An 18,261-nucleotide genomic window follows, 5' to 3' on the forward strand; every position below is an offset into this window, starting at 1 on the left:
TTTGCTAATTGCCCAGGCGGGAAGGAGGGGCGCGCAGCGCCAGGGTGCTGTGCTGCAGCCCATTTGGGACTGCAGGACCCACCATACTCGCTGCCCCTGCACTCCCATGCTCCAGCCTAGCCCCTGAGGCCGCGGTGTCCTGTTCCCGTTCCCGCCGCCTGCTGCCCCTCCCCGCCCCATGGCTTCTCTGGAGGACCCTCTGCTCACAGGTAAAGTGACGCCACGACACGCCCTCACCTGAAGCAGAAAACGCAGTCCAGGAGCTGGGCGCAGCCTCCCGCCAACCCCAGGGCACCAGGACCACCCCAGACGCTCCGCCACACCCTGTCCGCAGGGGGTCAGGCCGGGACAGCGCCACAGGAGGTACCCCCCCCCTGCCAGCGGGCAGGCTAGCCCCCATAGTTCTGCACCCCCACGCGCTTTTCAGAGCCTCCTGCCATTCCCAGGGCACCCAGAACCCAGAGAGTGAGGCCTTGGGTGTTTTCTAGTGACAGATTCAAGGCAATTTTTCGACTTTGGGACTCAGAGTTAACATAGTTTTCATTTGTGATTATTATTTTTGTGTGGGGGCCGTAGCTTTTCTTTTGACCTATGGTTGTTTTCACTCCCGGTTCTGAAGAAGCCCCTAAATCCTAACCCTTTGAGGACTCCAAAAGCTCTCAGAGCAGCAGTGCTGGGGGACAGTGTGGACACATGGTTTGGTTTCTCCTCTGGCCTGCTTCTGTGGCAGCCCCGCTCTGTCCTCCTCAGACTTCAGAGCAATATCTGAACAAGTGGAGAAGCGACCAGGGGGTCAGGAAGGTGGCCACCGAAGAGTGAATTCTCTGGAGGGTGGCTGAGCTAGCAAGTGAGCATCTTAGTCCAGCTCTGCCTGCATTCAGTATGGAGCTGAACAGGGGCCAGGGAAGGGGAGGAGGAGCAGAGAGCAGGGACAAAGGGACCAAAGAGGAGATTCAGATGAAGGGAAGTAATGGGGAGGAAAGAGAAGAAACTCTAGAAGACAGGTATGTAGAAAGGAAAAGGGATGAAGTGGGCATTGGGAAAGGACACCACCAGGGAAGGAGAGAGGGGAAGGAAAGAGGGAGGAAAGAGGAAAGGGGAAAGGGAGAAGGGAGGAGTCAGCATGCCAGGGCTCCCCCTGCATCTGAAGAAGAGGTGGCTGGTCCAGCTTGTCAAACAGGGTGCTCACTCTTTGGCCCCAGTTTCTGCTCCCAGTGCTACTGGGCTTTGCAAGGAAGGCAGGCTGTCCCTTGGGACCTACTGGAGCCCACTGGAGCCCACAGGGGGTTGGGAGAGGTAAGATGCCACCAGGTCCTGTCCTGAGCTGCTCCCAGCCACCAGCCTCACCACATGGTGCAAGAGGGACCCCAGAACAAAGGACGGACACAGGCCAGCATGTCTGCTGGTGGCCCTGGGCACTTAGCTCATCGCAGTGAACCACACGGCCTCCTCAACCCACGCTTTCAAAGCCTCCTTCTTCGCTTCTGGCTTTCATGTCTGTAGGAACATGAGCCAGATCTAACTCATCTCCGACAGACAATTCTGACTCACCCCGTGTCAGATTTTTAAGAGTGGCTGTGATAGAGTAAGATAGCAATGCTCCAACAAACGGACTGTTTCCTCCCACTTGACCTCAACAGTCTTATACATTTTCTTAGCGAAAACATCTTGTCTCCTTCCATTAAGCTCATAACGTGGTCTAGTAGTATACATGCGCCTTCGGTAGATGCGAAGCGATACAGAGGTCCTTTTTTTTTTTAATTTTACAAGGTAAAGTCAGTGAACATATCCAACTTGACGAATACGTCTCTAAAATGTCAATCCAGGCAAAGCTTTTTCTGCCTACAGTTTGGAGCCTACGTGGTGACATTTTTAAAATGCTTTCAGTCCCTCAGTGAGGCTCTGAGAAGCTAGCCAGGGCTTACTACGTGCCAGGCACTGTGTCAGGTGTTGGAGCTAAAGGGAAGGAGAGCTTGGAGGCTGGCTGGGGAGGGACATCCATGACACAAGCACAGCTAGAAACGGAGGCCAGTGCTAGAAAAGAGAGAGCAGGCTGCATGGAGAGTGTGTACCATGGGGCTTGTGAGCTCACGAATAAGTGGGAGTAACTGGAGTGGGGAGATGGGGGAGAGAAGAGGGTCTTCCCATCAATGGGAATCACCTGTGCTTGGAGGCAGGTGGCATGAGAGGTCTCCACAGGAAGAAGGAGGCAGTGTGGTTGAAGGGCAGAGAGATGGGGCAGAACAGGCATCAGTCAGTTGGAGGGGTATGAATAGACTGATGGGAGGATTATGGGTGCCTTTGGAGGACTGAGAATTTGTTAGAAGATCAGTGCAGATTTCTATGGAGACAAATGCCAGGAACTGATAGGTCTTTGAAAGGTCACTCTGGCTGCCTTTTGGCAAAGGGGTTGGTAAAAGGCACTTGCAGGTGTGAACACACCAGGTGGGAGGTGAGTGCAGGAAATCGGGTGAGGGAGCATGGGAACTTGGTCCGGGGGTATATAAGGGAGAATAGCCTTTAAGGAGTTCCACAAATTGGCACCAGCTGTGGCTTCATTACAGAGCTGGAAGGGGGAGGTGGGTGTGTCCTGGAGGTTACAGAAATTACATGAGAAAGGGAAGTCTTTTTAGATCCCTTTTTCAACTAGAGGAACTCTCACCTTATTGATAGAATTCCAGAGTGGGAACCAATGATATGAGGACATCTTTGAAATGTCTGAATATGTTCTTCGACATCTTTGCAAGTGACGAGGAGACCTTGACCTTAGGAGGCCTTGGCCCTCTTTGTAGCCAGAAAGATTTCACCTACAGATTTGGGTTCTCCCTTTTAAAGTCAAGGAGTCAGTCCTTCCAAAGGACACCTCCTATCATTTTACCCTCTCATCATACCTCACGTGCTGGCATCTCCAAGACCCTCTGTTCCAGGTTGAGAGTATCCACTTTGGCCGGGCTGGTCTTGCCAAGAACACCACCACAGGAAATCTAGAGCCTGTAGTGCTATTAATAACATCATCTAAGACTGTGTTTGCTACCCTCTTGGACTCTTCCCACCATGACTCACTGAAGCTTTTTACACATTGTATCCATTATGCTATAGTTCCCAAAGCTCATCTTCTCTAGTGCCATTAGTTTTTAGGGGACCAGGCAAACCTTAAACTTGTCCCCCTTAATTGGATCCCTGTGCCCCCACAATCTCTTTGAATGCCTTTCACCATGATCCTTGAATGAGATCTGAGACCACTGCTGGTACCTAACACTTCTTGGCACCTTGTCTGCTAGGTTCTTGGAAGAGGAGGTGGCTATGGAGGTGAGTGGGGATGGGAGTGGGAGGATTTCTCCCTTCACTTCCCTTTTTGTGTTTTCAAATAATGGGTTTTGAGGGGGAGGGAAAGGTTAACCATACCATTTATTTTCCATCTCCCATCGATAAAATGTCACACAGGAGAGAGGTGGCAGAAACGCACTTTCAGGTTAATTTTTTTACAAGGAAGATTGACTTATGAACCTACTTTGTTATTCCCTTTCATTCAATTTCCCTGTACCTCCTTTTCTATGAAGTGTAACGGTAACCCATTATTATTTTTATTGTTGGCACGTGCTTTGTGAACCATAAAGTGTATGCTATAAATGGGAGCGCTTTTCTTTTTTTTTTTTTTTGTAGTTTACGAAAAACTAATATTTTTTAAATTAATTTTTTATTTATTTTCAGCATAACAGTATTCATTCTTTTTGCACCACACCCAGTGCTCCATGCAAGCAGTGCTCTCTATGATACCCAACACCTGGTACCCCAACCTCCAATTCCCCCGCCCCTTCAAACCCACAGATTGTTTTTCAGAGTCCATAGTCTCTCATGATTCAGCTCCCCTTCCAATTTCCCCCACCTCCCTTCTCGTCTCTAACTCCCCATGTCCATGAAAAACTAATTTAAAAACATTCATCCACCAGAGTACCCAAAGGGCTCCCATATAAACTATCTGTCGTTACATTATGTCCCGATGTGGAGCTCGATCCCAGGATCCTGAGATCATGACCTGAACTGAAGGCAGAGGCTTTAACACACTGAGCCACCAGCCCCAATGTATTCTCTTCAGTACCAGAATTTGTAACCAATTGACAGATGAAAAAGGAGGCAGTCAAGTGAAAATCAATAGGTCTTAGACCTGCAAGAAATTTGAATTAGATGAATTCAGCTACTCAGGCACTGTTTCACATTTTCAGATCTCTGCAGAAAAGGGGTTAACCTTTTTACAGCATGTAAAAGAGAAGACTATAACACATACTATGTGTAAGCATGTAAATATCAAAAAATATCCCATTAGTTGCTAAGACACACAGGGCCTATATTTTCTCTCAAATTCATGAATATGTAGGAGCAATAAGTGAGAAGTGAATGTATACTTTTTACTTCGAAGTCTTTTAGAAATCTAAAATATGACTTTCTATGGTTTGTGTCTCCATATTCCTTTATTGCCAGTTTGAACAAATCCACATGCTTTGATTCAAAGGTAATTAATTCCTCTTATTTGGAAACATGATGTTTATTTTTATTCTCTCACCCTTAGCAGGTGGTTTCATTTTAGCACACTTCAGAGTTATAATTTCATGCTTATTAAAAACATTTATTATGATCTACATAGATGAATGAAACTTTTATTTTATTAAATTATTTGACAAAAAATCTGTTATTTTTAAAAATGTATTTCCTTTAGGGTTATTTTAGAGCGTTCAGAGAGGATCTAGGAGTGTGGTATTATGTAGTTTTTAAGTAGGTATGAAATGGTTATTTATAGGATTGTTTCTTTAAGGCTTATGTATATTGTCCATTATATGCTATAAAATATTTTGAAAGTAAATTTAAGGTATGTTTTACATAGTTTATTTTTTGGAAATAAATATTGAAATGACTTGTGAAATTCAGTATATTCTCAACATTAATTTATTTTGAAATTTACCAGTTGTCTACTGAACTATTATATGGCAGATATTACTTCAGACTACACTGGTAAATGAAATACTTGGCTTTGTAGAACTTTTATTTTAATGGGTGAGACAATTCAAAGCTATAAACCTTAATAAAAATTGCATAGTGCATTCAAAAAGGATGAGTACAATGGGGAAAAAGAAAAACTCGATCAGGGTGAGAAAAATCAAGGTTGCTAGGCAGGGGATGGGGAGTTAAAATTTTTAATAGGAAGATCAGGGTAGTTACAATGAAGCTGACAATTGAACAAAGGTATGGAAAGGTGATGAATTTGCGCAGAACTATCAGCAATAAGGTCACTCCAGACAAAGGAATTGGCTATCTTGAAGGCCATAAGGTTGGATCATGCCTGGCATATCTGAGGAATAGCAAGGAGGCCACTGTGAGTGAATGAAGAGTAGCAGGGAAAGAGGTCACAGAGGTTAAATGAGTGGCTAGATCATGCAAAAGCTTAGAAGTCATTGTAAAACTCTGGCTTTTATATTTGGAAAATTACTGTGTGATAGAATTTCTGCTAATAACTGAGAGTTCAATTGTCCATAAAATTTCAAGGACTCTTATTCTAGTAAGACAGAATGAAGAGAAAGAGTTCATATTTTCACATGGTGTAACAAATGCTCAGAGATGCAAGTGTAGGAAGCTATAGGATCACAGAAGAAGGCACTAAAATCACACCAATATATTTGATGACTGTGACTATATATAAATTTGTATTTTCTAGATTTTTTATAGTCATGGAATGACACTGTATATACTATTCATTGCCTGGCTTTTCTTTTCTCAGCATCATTACTTTGAGAATCTCCAATTGTAAATAGTTCATTTTGATGTTGAATAGTAATCTCTTTAATGAATAGATCATAATTTTTCTTTGCTCTATGGATGGACATTGATGAACATTTCCACTGTTTTCAATTCTTAAAAATAAAGCTGCTATGAAATTCACATACAAGTCCTTGTATGAACATAGGGTTTGTTTTTCTTGGTTAAATGCCTAGAATAAAATGGCTATTTGTGTAACTGCAACATATTTTGCATTAAAAAAAATTTTCAAACTATTTTCCAAAGTGGTTGTATCATGATATATGCCAACAACAGTTTAGATTTTTTGTTGCTTCTCAATCTAGCTCAGACCAAGTACAATTAGCCTTTATAATTTTAGCCATTCTAATAGATATGTAAGCATGTCTCATTATGATTTTAATTTGTATTTCTTTAATGTCTAAATGTTGAGAAATTTGTCATGTGCCTATAAGCCATCCATATACTTTTGGTGACATGTCTCTTCCATTATTTCCTTCACATGTAAAATTGGATACTCTGTTTGGTTATTAGTAAGGTTTTTTATTTTTATTCATTTTTAAATAATCAGAGTAGATGTCCATTATCAGATATGTAATTTGGAAATCGCTTGTCCATCTTTACAGTTTCTCAATGGAGCTTTGATAGCTGTGTCTTTCAAGAAATATGCTACTTCTTTCCTGGTACACGGAGGTATGACTAGAACATTATCAATGTTGACCTTTGCAAAGAAAATCATGGCTTAAGATATATGTAGTCTGCAGTTGTTGGGAGTGTTCACCATCCTTGCCTCTAACTCATCTCTCACTGCCCACACATTCAGGTATAGGGGAATATTGATTGACAAAATATTAATTGCCAAATAACACTAGTTAGAGAATAAGAAAAATGCAGGCACCTGATTATATAATATTACATAAATAAAATATGTTTTTATAAGTGCTATTGGAAGTAAATTCCTCAATACTTTAATCACACAGAATGATGGAATCCTAGATTTTTTTTTCTTGTATTTACTAAGAAAATGATCATGCCTCAAGTATATTAAAATGGAATAGGGAAAATTAAAAATTGTTTTAAGATGATTTGCGTGTGTTGTTCGTATGTGAGAGAGAAAGTGAGAGAGAAAGATAAAGAAAAAGAGAAAGGGAAAGACAGAGAGGTGGCTGCAGTGAATTGATGAGTTGGAGGATAGATTTTAAAGTTTTGTCTTTTGCTTTCTACATTTCTTTTTCCTTAGGTTCAAGAGAACAATCAGTAATATCTCAGAAGCCTGCTGGTAACATCAGCAGAAAGAATTAGAGGTTCCCAGAAAATTAAGATGACATATAGTTTTCCTGACATAAGAAAATCATTTTTTGTCCCCATCTATTTTCAATGATCTATACCCCACCTGTGTACTTGCCCAAGCACACTTCTTCCAAAACTTCCTGGGAGGTTCTTAAAAAGAAATGCAAAAACCTCACTCCTAAGGATTTTGAGGGAACAAGGCAATGGGAAAACTAACAGTCACCACCAGACCAGGAAATAGCCTAAGCTATTGAGACAATAAATCAGTGGTAAAACTCCTAGTGCTATTTCAAAAGCAATCAAGGCCTTGCATTCCTTGTCCCAGAAAATGAGCCCAAGACCCCATCTAGTTTCTATCTGCTCTTGAAGCCTGCAGAGTCCCTTTCCCTTGTCCAACAGTTACCTCTGCTTTATTCTAACGTTGAAGTTTCTGCCCTCGGTGGAATACAAGCTTCATTCAGGTGAACATGCAATACATATTGCACAAATACATATGTGGATGTGCATGCATCCACAACCTTATGACCAACCATACACGCAATAATAAAACTCTCCCTTCTGAGTATTCATCTTAAATACTAAATAAAAATCTCTCTCCTGTTCAAACAGTCAAGGCTTTGGAACTTATTCCCTGTGATCTCCTTGTATGTTGTAAACAAAGATTCCTTTGACAACTCCACCTGTTTCTGTGATTCACCAAAGACTGACCTCAGTTAGTTCAGTTGCTGTAATGGCTTTCACTACTCTGATTCTACCTCTGCAAGTCTCCAAATTTAACTATTTTTTCTCCCAATTCTGCATGTTCTTGGCTTTAAACTGCAACTCTGAAGAGAAGATTTGCTTGTTTAAAAAAAAAAATCAAGAAAATGTAGTAGTAGTTAACATTGTTACTTTGAACTTCCTGCCCTAAGGGGCTCTCCTGTTCTTTCTCTTTGACTTCCTGGACTAAAACGACAGAAATTTGGCAATACATCACTCCCCAATCCAGATTACTGCCAGAACAGTTTATACTCTTAGAAAAATATTAGTTTAAAAGATCACATAATTAAATACTTAAGCATGTAGTGTAATATAGTGGTTTACAAGAAATATATTTTGGTCATCTGAATATTTGGTTTTCAACCATGGCTACTGACTCACAGCTCCTACAACTCTTGGGATTTCCTGTGATAAGGGTGAGAGAGGTGTGTTTTGTTATGTTAATGAAGTGACCTTCAGACCTCACTCAAGGCAAGGGCTGTTTGCCTGAAGGACCAACCACTTGGTGAAAGCCTTCACAACTTTTTGCCTCCCCTTCCTCCCAATACAGGATTATCTGGGGAGGGAAGAGGATCTGGAGATTAGATCAGCAAATGACAATGATTTAGTCAGTCATGACTATGTCATGAAGCCTCCACAGAAAAGCTGAAAGGACTGGGTTCAGAAAGCTTTTAGTTTGTTAAATGTATGAAAAGGCAGGAAGAGTGGCGGTCTTACAGAAGGTAATAGAAGCTCTGTGCCCATTCTCCATACCTTGCCCTGTGCACTTCTTTATCTATCTATTGATTTAAATCTTCTATTATATCTTTTAATAAGCTGGCAAACATAAAGTAAGTATTTTTCTGAGTTTTGTGAGTCCCTGTAGCAAATTAAAAGAACGTAAAAAAGTAGGCCACTGGGACCTCCAACCTGTAGTTGCTCAGTCACAAGCACAGGTAATAACCTGGGGCCTACAGTGAGACTGGCATCTGAGGTGGGGTTGGAGATAGTCTTGGAGGACTGATCCCTTAACTGATGAAATCTTACACTATGTTCAGGTAGATAGTGTCAGAATTTAGTTGAATTCTTGGAGATCCTGCTGTTGTCTGAAAATTATTTGGCATTGTTGGTATGATGTCCTAAAACCCAAAAAGATATAGCTACCTCAAAATAAGAATACGGTTGACAGCTTATATATAATAAGTGAGTATTTCAGGGATTTAAAATATACCCAATAAATAATGTAAGGAAATAAGGAAAGATTTTGAAATAAAAACAAGAATAAGAACCTAGTGGTACTAATAGATTAAATATATGTAATCTAGTTGAATTAAGAATACAATGGATAGAATACATAATGGTTTCAATAGAGATAAGAAGTCACTTAAGGATATAGTCATCTGGATACCAGCAAAGCATTAAAATTATCAATATAAAAGAGGTGTAAGATGTAGGTGATGTGTGTGGAACAAAAGCTAGAGAAGAAATTAGATTTCCTTACTACTCATAGCCTGTTGACAAGTCCTTGAAGCTCCTCTGGGGACTCAGCTGCTTCCATGTGGACACATCCACTCAGGGCAAAAAGCATTCTTAGTCCACCCCCCAGGATACTGAAAATCTACTTTCACATGTAAAAATTACTTTGGAAACTTCTTTATCTCTACTCCCCACCCCTGCCCTCAAGATATACATTGGCAATCATCTCCCAAGCATATACCCACTGATACACATCAGAAGAGTCTCTTCCCTGAGTTTTTACTAAATAGTAATAAATGACCTTTCCCTAACAATAGCTAGCCCCCTCAAGGTCCTGGAAACCTTGTTTATAAAATACCTTGGAGGCTTGTGCTATCCCTAACCTCCTCCCAAATTGAAAGTATATAATCAGCCACTCTTCATGACCCTCTCTCTCTACTCCAAATAAATAAATAAATATTTTTAAATAAAATAAAATAAATGACTTTTTTTAAATGAAAGAAGAAAAAGGAAAGAAATATTTGAATATTAATGTACATCTATTTCTCAAGCATAAAATAGTCAAGACACTGGATTAAAACTTACATACAAGAAAAGAAAGAAAATATTCATAACTAGAGTTGACTCTATGAATCCCAAACTAGGGCATACATACCAAAGACACACAAAAAAAATCACAAGTGTTAGAGAGAAAAAAAATAATTCATTAATAAAGAAACAAGAATCAGACTGACAGAAATTTTTTAAATAACATCAGATATAAAAAAGAATGAAGTAATAGCTTTATTATCTTGAAAAAAAATCACAAATGGAAACGTTTAGATCCTTATAAAATGTCATTGGCATAGGAAGGCATAATAAAAAAAATATTTTCAGGAATACAGATCACAGATAATTTGCCTTAATTTGTGTAGGCAGTACTTAAATACTAATATTATTTTAACAGTTAAAATATACTCTATGATCTTTGAGGTTGGGGAAAAGAGGATGACCAAGTCATCTTGAAATAATTCAGTTTTATGAAAAAAGTAAAAAGATCAAAAAAAAGACTTGTAGAAAAGAGAGATAAAACATATGCATAATAAAAATAAATAAATAAATAAACAGCTGGAGTGCCTGGGTGACTTAGTCGGTTCAAGTGTCTGCCTTCAGCTCAGGTGATGATCCCAGGGTCCTGGTATTGAGCCCTGCATCAGGCTCCCTGCTCAGTGGAGAGTCTGCTTCTCCCTCCCATTGAGAAAGAAAATTTGACTTATTTATTTGAGAGAGATAATCTTTAAATTTTACTTATTTATTTGAGAGAGAGTGAGAAAAGAAAAACATGCACACAGCAGAGGGAATAACAGAGGGAGAGGGAGAAGCACGCCACTGAGCAGGGAACCCCCTGCGGGGCTCTATCCCAGGACCCGGGTATTATGACCTGAGCTATAGGTAGACACTTAACTCAGGTACCCCAATAAATACAATCTTTTAAAAAAAATAAATAATAATAAAAATAAATAATATTTCAGATAGTATGATTTTTTTAATGTAAGACTTGGTATAAAAACAGGATGACATACTTGTCTAATTATAGCAAAGACTTTGATAAGTTTAGATGCAGTAGTACATAAAAAATTTAACTTCTTTCATTAACTGATAATTTAATTAGATTAAATTAAGAGACATCAAAATTTAGAGAATCTAATAGTCCTGATCTATTAATAAATGTAGCCATCCTAACCCCAAAACAAGAGTCTTCAGTAAGTATATAAGCATAAGTTGAACATTTACACAAACAGGCCATTATTTAGGCCAGAAGTCTATGCCAATAAATTCCTAGAGTTAAATATCAGGCTATATTTTCCAAGAATAAGGCAATAAAATTAGAAAACAATGACCAAAATATTAAATTCATATAATTGGAAGTTAACTTCATACCTAAAAAGAAATAATACAGCTAATTCAGAAATTTTTAGAATTACAGTACTTTGGTAATATCAACTCTCAAAATGAGTAACGGACAGGTGGGGCTAGCAAGAGACTCGTGGGAGGATTAAATCATGGGCCCCTGTATCTCAGGTGCAGTAGAAGCAGTGGATTTGGAATTTCAGTTTTTCCACAACGTTCCACCACAAGCTGGTTAGAACTGTGCAAAAGCAGGAAGGGAAGCCCCAGTAAAGTGGACTGGGGATGCCAGAAGGGGAGGCTGGAAGGGGGCGCCTGCTGCTCAGTGCCCATTACAGACCCCACATTGCAATCCCCCACAGGAGAGACTCACCAATTTTAGGCCCCACAGGGGAAGCTGGAGGTTCATCTCCTGACTTTTTGTAGGAGCTTTGCAGCTCAGCTGGTGAGAATTCTCCATCACCCTGCCTTTCTCCAAGGGACTTTCCTTCAAGCACCCTTCCCAACTTCTTCCTCCTCCATGAAATAATGTTCCTCTCCTTTGTTTCTCGCACTTGCCTGTGTTGGGACCTTAGCTTGCTCAGCCCAGACTGCCATTCTCTGCTCTTCCCAATTAAACCCATGCTGCTGGTCAAATAACTGGCAGATTGAGTTTAAGGCCAATTGAACTAATAAATTCAAGAACTTGCAAGGAACAAAATCAATATGCACAAATTAGTGGCACTCCTAGGTGCTCCGAAGAAACCATCAGAAAGAGACTGCGGAGAACAATATCATTTACACCTGCTTCCAAGACAGCAAGATACCTGGGAGGCCCCTGAACCAAGAAGGTGACAGACCTGTCCTCTGACAGCCCTGCAACAATGACGACAGACAGGGAGGGGTACACACGGAGATGGGGAGGCACTGTGCTCAGGGAAGAACCCACACTGGGAAAATACCTACTCTCCCCAAAACCGGCTACAGAGTCCTCACTTTGGCTCCCGAATTTCCGGACTAGACGCAAGCCTGGAGTGGGTGTGGATACGGGAAGGACCCCGCAGGGCTGAGGTGGGGAGAGCACGAGCACCAAAGCAGGGGGACGCTCCCTGACTGCAGACCATCTGAGGAGCCCAAGGAACCTAATCCGCGAGCACACAAACACAGACAAGGACCAAGGATCACCCGAGCCCAGAAAGGGGGGACCCCACAGCCCCCCCCCGCACAGCACAGCAGGAGGCCACGTCTCCTCACACAAAACGACGGAAGCCCCAGTGTCTACACAGGGCGCCCTTTCTCTGTGGGGTCCTGAGACCACGAACCCCTTGACAGTCCACTAAGGGACTTCTCCTCACCTCCTCCAGCGTCTGGTCTTAGGAGGTTGGACTGCTGCCAGTGTGGGCGCGTCCTCCACAAAGGGTCCGGTCAGTGTGGATGCAGAGCCATACCCTCCTCAGCTTGTCCTGTCAGGGTGGGAGGCGCCCCACATTCTCCAGAAGTCTCCACAGTGGGTCCTGAAAAGGCAGGGCTCAGGCCACAACTGTGGCTGTGCAGCCTGGGCTCAGGGAGGGTGCTGGGGTCTGGTGCCCTCTGCAGGCAGTGGAAGGCAGTGCAGGACTGTGGGAGCTCACCCTTCAGTGGAAGGTCCTGCTCCCTCCCCGGGTCCAGCTGATGCCATTTCATTCCGGAAATTCAAGCTGCATGGAGCCCAATACCCCCCAACTTCCCCCCAAATAGCTAAGGAACAATGAATTGGAAACAATGTGGAATTACAACAGTCCTTGACCCAAACAGTGTCACTGAACATGGCCCTGATGCAGACCCACACTCTGACCTCAACTTGGTCTCAAGCCTGGACCCTACCCTAATCCAAGACCCTAACCCTAGCCCCCAACCCAAACATGTTCACAAGAATCAAGAGGTACAAACTGCAAATATCCATCAATGGCAAGTGCATAAGCAAAGTGTGGTGAAGGGTTTGAATTTGGGTTCAGGTTCAGGTTTTAGTCAGAGTTCTAATCAGGCTTTGGGTTTAGTGTTAGGGTGAGGGTTTAGAGTGAAGGACAAGGGAACAGAGTTATAGTTTAGGGCTTTAAGTTTATGATTTAGGCTTTAAAACTCAGGGCTTATGGGATAAAGTTCAAGGTCAAATTTGGGGTTTGACTTCATGCTGAGATTTGGGATCAGGTTTCATGACTTGGAGGTCTGGTTTAGGGTTTGGGTTCTTGGTTCAGGGCTTGGATCCAGGGCTCAGGTACAGGCTTTGGGTTCCATTCCAGGTTTGGGATTCAGGGTTCTAGTTTGGGCTTTAAGGTCAGCTTAGGTTTCAGTGTTGGTAGGGTTTAAGGTTAGGTTTAGGGATGACACATTTTCTTCAGTTGTCATCATGGACAAAATAATTCTATCTGAAGTTTCTAAGTCAGAAATGTATTTCATCTGGGGGCGCCTGGGTGGCTCCGTGTGTTAAGCCTCTGCCTTGGGCTCAGGTCATGATCTCAGGGTCCTGGGATCGAGCCCTTCATCAGGCTCTCTGCTTGGCGGGGAGCCTGCTTCCCCATCTTTCTCTCTGCCTGCCTCTCTGCCTACTTGTGATCTCTGTCTGTCAAATAAATAGAATTAGTAAAAGCTATTATATGATCTTTTACAAACCATTCCTATCTTTGCCTTCTCATGTGCCAAGACAGACAGGGATTATTTAAAACCCTGAAGAGAGTGCTCTTGCTTTTAAATTGCCTGTAACCTTCGTGTAATAGATTTATGATTGATGATAGATTTAGTTAAAATATAACTATTTAAAATATTTACTCTCAGTAAACGATTTCAACCTATGCTCATTTAAGTAACTTGGTGCATAATCCCTTTTCTATTAAACCATAGTGCAAGGACCAATGCCGCGTTTCCGAGAGAACCACAAGCTATTTTTCTAGAATGGCCATATGCATATATATCAGGCGTCCTGTTTTCACTCCCTTTGTGGAGCACCTACCCTGGAGGTCATGTAATAACCAATGACCAAAAAAACAAACCAAAAACCCAAACATCCAGGTTGAAGTGCCATCCCTGCCTGGAGTGGAGGAGACTGCTCAGACAGATCCCAGGCAGGCATCTCAGCCCAGGCCTGTGCTGGGGAAGCTGGTTCCAGGCTTTGGGCGCAATCTGGAAGCCAGCAAACTGACCCAAGAGTGCAGCTGCATTTAGGACTGATGATCTTTTCGCAGCCAGGCTGCCCGTGGACACCCGCTCAGAAAGCCAGGCTATGAGTCTGCCGGGCCGGCGCAGAGAAGGGTCTTTGCTAATTTCCAAAGCTGGAAGTGAGCTCTCAGAGGACTCAGGAGGGAGGGGGGCGGGGGCGGGGCGGGGGGGGGGGGCCAGGAGAAGGGGCTTTGCTAATTGCCCAGGCGGGAAGGAGGGGCACACAGCTCCAGGGTGCTGTGCTGCAGCCCATTCGGGACTGCAGGACCCACCATACTCGCTGCCCCTGCGCTCCCACGCTCCAGCTTAGCCCCAGAGGCCACGGTGTCCCGTTCTCATTCCTGCTGCCTGCTGCCCCTCCCTGCCCCATGGCTTCTCTGGAGGACCCTCTGCTCACAGGTAAAGTGACACCTCGACGCGCCCTCACCTGAAGCAGAAAACGCCGGACAGGAGCAGGGGGGGGGTGGGGGGGGTGGAGTGGTCGGGGCCCAGGCTTCTGGCAACCCCAGGGCACCAGGACCACCCAGGACGCCGTGCCACACCCCCTACGCAGGGGGTCGTGCCAGGACAGCGCCACAGGAGGTACCCCCCCCCTGCCAGTGGGCAGGCTAGCCCTCATAGTTCGGCACCCCCACGTGCATGTCAGAGCCTCCTGCCATTCCCAGGGCACCCAGAACCCAGAGAGTGAGGCCTTGGGTGCTTTCTAGTGACAGATTCAAGGCAATTCTTTAACTTTGGGACTTCAGAGTTAACATAGTTTTCATTTGTGATTATTATTTTTGTGTGGGGGCCGTCGCTTTTCTTTAGACCTATGCTTGTTTTCACTCCCAGTTCTGAAGAAGCCCCTAAATCCTAACCCTGTTGAGGACTCCGAAAGCTCTCAGAGCAGCAGTGCTGGGGGACAGTGTGGACACATGGTTTGGTTTCTCCTCTGGCCTGCTTCTGTGGCAGCCCCGCTCTGTCCTCCTCAGACTTCAGAGCAATATCTGAACAAGTGGAGAAGCGACCAGGGGGTCAGGAAGGTGGCCACCGAAGAGTGACTTCTCTGGAGGGTGGCTGAGCAAGCAAGTGAGCATGTTAGTCCAGCTCTGCATGCATTCAGTATGGAGCTGAACAGGGGCCAGGGAAGGGGAGGAGGAGCAGAGAGCAGGGACAAAGGGACCAAAGAGGAGATTCAGATGAAGGGAAGTAATGGGGAGGAAAGAGAAGAAACTCTAGAAGACAGGTATGTAGAAAGGAAAAGGGATGAAGTGGGCATTTGGAAAGGGCACCACCAGGGAAGGAGAGAGGGGAAGGAAAGAGGGAGGAAAGAGGAAAGGGGAAAGGGAGAAGGGAGGAGTCAGCATGCCAGGGTTCCCCCTGCATCTGAAGAAGAGGTGGCTGGTCCAGCTTGTCAAACAGGGTGCTCACTCTTTGGCCCCAGTTTCTGCTCCCAGTGCTACTGGGCTTTTCAAGGAAGGCAGGCTGTTCCTTGGGACCTACGGGAGCCCACTGGAGCCCACAGGAGGGTGGGAGAAATAAGATGCCACCAGGTCCTGTCCTGAGCTGCTCCCAGCCACCAGCCTCACCACATGGTGCAAGAGGGACCCCAGAACAAAGGACGGACACAGGCCAGCATGTCTGCTGGTGGCCCTGGGCACTTAGCTCATCGCAGTGAACCACACCGCCTCCTCAACCCACGCTTTTAAAGCCTCCTTCTTCGTTTCTGGCTTTCATGTCTGTAGGAACATGAGCCAGATCTAACTCATCTCCAACAGACAATTCTGACTCACCCCGTGTCAGATTTTTATGAGTGGCTGTGATAGAGTAAGATAGCAATGCTCCAACAAACGGACTGTTTCCTCCCACTTGACCTCAACAGTCTTATACATTTTCTTAGCGAAAACATCTTGTCTCCTTCCATTAAGCTCATAACGTGGTCTAATAGTATACATGCGCCTTCCTTAGATGCGAAGCGATACAGAGGTCCTTTTTTTTTTTTTTTAATTTTACAAGGTAAAGTCAGTGAACACATCCAACTTGACGAATACGTCTCTAAAATGTCAATCCAGGCAAAGCTTTTTCTGCCTACAGTTTGGAGCCTACGTGGTGACATTTTTAAAATGCTTTCAGTCCCTCAGTGAGGCTCTTAGAAGCTAGCCAGGGCTTACTACGTGCCAGGCACTGTGTCAGGTGTTGGAGCTAAAGGGAAGGAGAGCTTGGAGGCTGGCTGGGGAGGGACATCCATGACACAAGCACAGCTAGAAACGGAGGCCAGTGCTAGAAAAGAGAGAGCAGGCTGCATGGAGAGTGTGTACCATGGGGCTTGTGAGCTCACGAATAAGTGGGAGTAACTGGAGTGGGGAGATGGGGGAGAGAAGAGGGTCTTCCCATCAATGGGAATCACCTGTGCTTGGAGGCAGGTGGCATGAGAGGTCTCCACAGGAAGAAGGAGGCAGTGTGGTTGAAGGGCAGAGAGATGGGGCAGAACAGGCATCAGTCAGTTGGAGGGGTATGAATAGACTGATGGGAGGATTATGGGTGCCTTTGGAGGACTGAGAATTTGTTAGAAGATCAGTGCAGATTTCTATGGAGACAAATGCCAGGAACTGATAGGTCTTTGAAAGGTCACTCTGGCTGCCTTTTGGCAAAGGGGTTGGTAAAAGGCACTTGCAGGTGTGAACACACCAGGTGGGAGGTGAGTGCAGGAAATCGGGTGAGGGAGCATGGGAACTTGGTCCCGGGGTGTATAAGGGAGAATAGCCTTTAAGGAGTTCCACAAATTGGCACCAGCTGTGGCTTCATTACAGAGCTGGAAGGGGGAGGTGGGTGTGTCCTGGAGGTTACAGAAATTACATGAGAAAGGGAAGTCTTTTTAGATCTCTTTTTCAACTAGAGGAACTCTCACCTTATTGATAGAATTCCAGAGTGGGAACCAATGATATGAGGACATCTTTGAAATGTCTGAATATGTTCTTCGACATCTTTGCAAGTGACGAGGAGACCTTGACCTTAGGAGGCCTTGGCCCTCTTTGTAGCCAGAAAGATTTCACCTACAGATTTGGGTTCTCCCTTTTAAAGTCAAGGAGTCAGTCCTTCCAAAGGACACCTCCTATCATTTTACCCTCTCATCATACCTCACGTGCTGGCATCTCCAAGACCCTCTGTTCCAGGTTGAGAGTATCCACTTTGGCCGGGCTGGTCTTGCCAAGAACACCACCACAGGAAATCTAGAGCCTGTAGTGCTATTAATAACATCATCTAAGACTGTGTTTGCTGCCCTCTTGGCCTCTTCCCACCATGACTCACTGAAGCTTTTAACACATTGTATCCATTAAGCTATAGTTCCCAAAGCTCATCTTCTCTAGTGCCATTAGTTTTTAGGGGACCAGGCAAACCTTAAACTTGTCCCCCCTAATTGGATCCCTGTTCCCCCACAATCTATTTGAAAGCCTTTCACCATGATTCTTGAATGAGATCTGAGACCACTGCTGGTACCTAACACTTCTTGGCACCTTGTCTGTTAGGTTCTTGGAAGAGGAGATGGCTATGGAGGTGAGTGGGAATGGGAGTGGGAGGATTTCTCCCTTCACTTCCTTTTTTGTGTTTTCAAATAATGGGTTTTGAGGGGGCGGGAAAGTTTAACCAGACCATTTATTTTCCATCTCCTATCGATAAAATGTTTACCACTCCACACTGGAAGAATTTATATCTTTCCTTTGAATCTCCAGGAAAATCTCCCAAACCCAGACCACCACCATGTGGATTCAGCCATCTTCTGATTCACCTCCAGATTGTCTCCTCCTAAATGCTCAAGCCACTGGTTAAGGGCGAAATGTTCAATGCCCAAGCAATTAAGTGGGGAACACGTTTATCTAAGCAATTGCATGCAGCTCTCTATCTGCATACAGGGGGTCTCTCCCAAGCATTTCC

This window comes from Mustela nivalis, assembly GCF_964662115.1.
Source record: "Mustela nivalis genome assembly, contig: HAP1_SCAFFOLD_158, whole genome shotgun sequence".
Lineage (NCBI taxonomy): Eukaryota > Metazoa > Chordata > Mammalia > Carnivora > Mustelidae > Mustela > Mustela nivalis.